This window comes from Arachis ipaensis, chromosome B02, assembly GCF_000816755.2.
Source record: "Arachis ipaensis cultivar K30076 chromosome B02, Araip1.1, whole genome shotgun sequence".
Taxonomy (NCBI): domain Eukaryota; kingdom Viridiplantae; phylum Streptophyta; class Magnoliopsida; order Fabales; family Fabaceae; genus Arachis; species Arachis ipaensis.
In genome coordinates this window covers 103,041,684-103,045,969 of record NC_029786.2, presented here as the reverse complement: position 1 = coordinate 103,045,969, position 4,286 = coordinate 103,041,684, and positions in this window count along the sequence as shown.

Genomic DNA, 4,286 nt, shown 5'->3' with positions numbered 1-4,286 from the left:
ATCATTATATTGATAAAAAAATATTTTTTTTTATTTTTTAGTGTGTTTGACAAATTTTGAGTAGTAAAAGTAAAAATACTAAAAAAATCAGAAAAACATCTTTTTTGAGAAGTTGTAATTTATATATTTTTTTAAAGATTTTTTCTTTAAAAAAAGATATTTTTCATGTAATAAATAAATAAAAATATATTTTTATATTGTTATATCCAAAGATAATTGATAAATAAAAAAAAGTTTTTGGTTGAGATACCTAAACATAAAAGTACTTTTACTTTTTAACAAGATCTTTTAAAAAAATATAACTAAAAAAAATATTTTTCCTAAAAGTTTACCCTTTCCAATTAAACAGCTGAGAAACTAACTTCGATTATTGAAGAACCCAACCATATCTAGAAGAGATATACTGAGATAGTATACTTTCTCAAAGATAAATCTTCCCAAATAATCTTGTCTTCTACTTTTAGATGTAACCAAAATTTCGTAGCCTGAATCTCCCTCTTAATCTCATCCAATATGTAACAATTGGTCTCCATGCACTAAACGTTTCTGACACTAAATTTATTTACCTTAAAAACATAATACATATCGAAATATAGTTGAAATAGAATATAGAGATAATTAATTTTTGGGTTTAGCTAACACAAGATACATGATAAAATTACCAATTAATTTTTTTTTTAGAAAAATATACAAAAATTAAAATTTATTATGCATTTATTAAAAACCTAAAGAAAAAATAAATTTAAGAAATAATAATACTACATAACCAACCGATATTATTATTTTAAATTAGTATTTGACCAACAAAAATTTATATGCATATTAATCGATATTTACATATAGAACACATAATTTACACTTATATTTATTTAAATTTATACATATAAATTAACATAATTTATATTTATATTAATTGGATTGTAAATTGATCTCATATATATTGTATATCTTATTTTTTTTCTCATTTTTGAATGAAAGTAAGAATTAAGAGAGTAAGTAATAATACATAAAGAAAAAAAAATTGCACCACAACACATAATTATTACCAAAAGAAATATTCATATTAAAATTTTACATACTGCAAATTATGAAGATCAATCACAATGTATTGGTCACTTCTCTCTATTTTTGACCATGATATAACTTTTTTTTTCTAGTCAATAATCCAATAACATCTAATTGAACAAAAAAAATTGAATTAAAAGTACCAAATTAAGGACAAATGTAATATAAGAAATTATAACTTTGTACGTGTATAAAATAATCGACTGTATGCATTATACGCGTGACTCCATCTTAAAAGATATTTTGCACGTGTGTACAGTTAGAAGATATATTTCGCATGATTTCTCAATCTCAAAAATTGATAAGACATAGACCTTCCTTTCTACCAAGTCATTCTCAAATATTTTTGTCAAATAATTCTTAATTAAACAATGAATTTTATCGTATTGCAAAATAAATTAAATATAAAAGCTATTAGCATTTACAAAACTATTAAAAAGAATTGTCTTTGACTTATGAAATGGTATACTTATAAAATTAACTTAAAATATGAAGTACAAATATTTATAAGAATTTAATTTTGATGCACTGACAGTGTAAAATAATTTTACATGTGCATTCAATTACGTAATGACACATCAATAAAAATAAATACCTTTGACATTGGCCACGTGAATGATCATCCAAAAGAACGGATGTGATTGCACGACTGTGTAAAACGCTTTACACTGTCAGTGTATCAAAATTAAACTCTATTTATAAATTGAACTTAGCATTACTTGAAAAAATTTAGTAAATGAATCAACTAATCTTATCATCTATTAGAACTGTTTCTATGTAAACCGTCTTACTCTTGTCAAATTTGAATGGGACTTTCTATGGCCTTATAATTCTTGTCTTTATTTTTCATACTTTCTCTTCGTATAATCTACTATAGATGATACTATTGATAAGATCGTAGTCAATAGTCATTAGGTATGAAAAAAAATAAAATAAAGACTATATGAAAATTATAAAATTTTTAAATGATAAACATGAAAAAGAAAATTTACTATTGCTTATTATATATACTAATAATATGTCAATAATTTAAAAAATTTACTAATAATACTAATAGTTTAAAGATAATTTTACTATAGTTATGGGGTTTAATTACTCTATTGGTCTCTATAGTTTTGCGAAATCTTCAATTATGTTCCTATACTTTTTTTTTTAATTGGTCCCTGCACTAAATTTTTTTTTTTCAATTAGGTCCCTCTTAACAGTAATTACTAATTAGTTTAATTATATAGGGACCCAAATAAAAAGGAAAAAAAATATAAGGACCCAATTAAAAATAAAATTTGGTGTAAGGACTCAATTAAAAGGAAAAAAAGTTTAGGTGATAAAACTTATAGAGACCAACTGAGTAATTAAACCAAAAATTTAGTAAATGAATCAATTAATCTTATCATCTATTAGAACTATTTCTATGTAAACCGTCTTACTCTTGTCAAACTTGAATGGAACTTTTTATAGTCTTATAATTCTTGTCTTTATTTTTCATACTTTCTCTTCGTATAATCTACTATAGGTGATACTATTAATAGGATCGTAGTCAATAGTCATATTCTTTCTTCATGAATTCATTTTTCATAATACCGAAAATTATATACCAAAACTATTCGCAATATTTTCATATTCTTTCTTCATGAATTCATTTTTCCTCCAAAATGAAAGCACTATTCTCTCTTCTAAATTATTTTAGAAAAATATCTTTATTATAATTTTATTACAATATTACAATTAGTATTTAATGAATAATACATAATTATAATAATTTAGAAAAATAAAGTCCAGTAATTTATCTTCCGACTGCACACGTGTGTAGAATAACTTTTAAGAAGGAGTCATGTATAGTAAATACGGTCGATGATTGTAAAACTGTATGCTAACATTGATATAATATTATTTTAAGTATATATTTTGTAGGCATCAAAGAAAAGTGTTGAGTTATTTTTTAGTAGATTTAAATTATTTATTGTTTATTAGAGAATTTTGTGCATTAAAATTCTCTAATAATTTATTATTTATTTTGAGTTAATTTTGATATGTTTTTACTTGATAGTAAAACAACATATAAAAATTTGTTGGTGGGTCTAAGTATTATTAAGTTATTTATGGTCACATTGAGTATATATGTTTGATTTATTGATGAAAGTAGATTACTAAAACTAATTAATAACTATTTTAGAATTAATATATTTAACACTAGATTAAGAAAAAACAAATAAATCATAACATATTATATTTTTATTTGGATTATTGAGTGCTTGAGTGAAGTACGATTGTTGATAAGAAGTGGATTTGCAAAGTTATTTGCTTGACTATTAGGAAACGTGGTTTTCTTGGTTTGAAGTTAAAGCGGTTTGATTTTGAGTCGGTTTGATTTTATAAATAATTTAATGCTTGAGCTGGTTTGACTTTAAAAAGAGTTTTATTATTGGAATTGGTCTGGTTTGAAAATAATTTGATACTGGAATTGGTTGAATTTTGGGAAGTGATTGAGATTTGGAAATGGTTTGAGAAATGTTTGGATGGGACCCAAAAAGGGTGGCAGTATCCGAGTTTTAGAGGAGATGCTGCCGAAATTTTATAAAATTAGAAGCTTCATTGAAAGTAGTTACTTTAAAAAAAAGTTTTAAGTATTATATGATTTAAAACTACCTCATTCATCAAAGGAAGAGTTATATTTTGGATATTGGAAATTGTTAGTGAACGGAATGGAAAGAAGGATGATTGAGAATTTTCTCTGAATTGAAATATGGTTTTTGAATGAATTTGAAAGTGAGATTTGGATCGATGAATGATTATGATGTTGAGAATGTTGAGATATGATATTTGAATTATTCATATGGCTTATGAATTTGAAATATCTGAGATACGAGGTTCCCTGGATTAAGTGCCGTGGCTTGCCACCACGTGTACCAGGTTGAAAACTCGATACTCTGTTGACCCTACGACGTAAGTGTGACCTGTGACTATATAAATTCCCGGGAATGTTACCCCCATTGAGCAATATTGATTATTTGAGAAAAAACTATGCATAGACTCTTGGGGATGCACGTCGGGGGACAGTCTAAGGACAATTCAGACTTGTCGGGTTGGCTGGATAACCGACAGATGAGCCTCATCAGCCATAGGACAGGCATGCATCATATGCATTTGCATGCTTTGCTTGGGTTTGAACTTGTTTTGGTTTGCCTAATTGCTAAACTGTTCTTAACTGCTACTTGAACTAT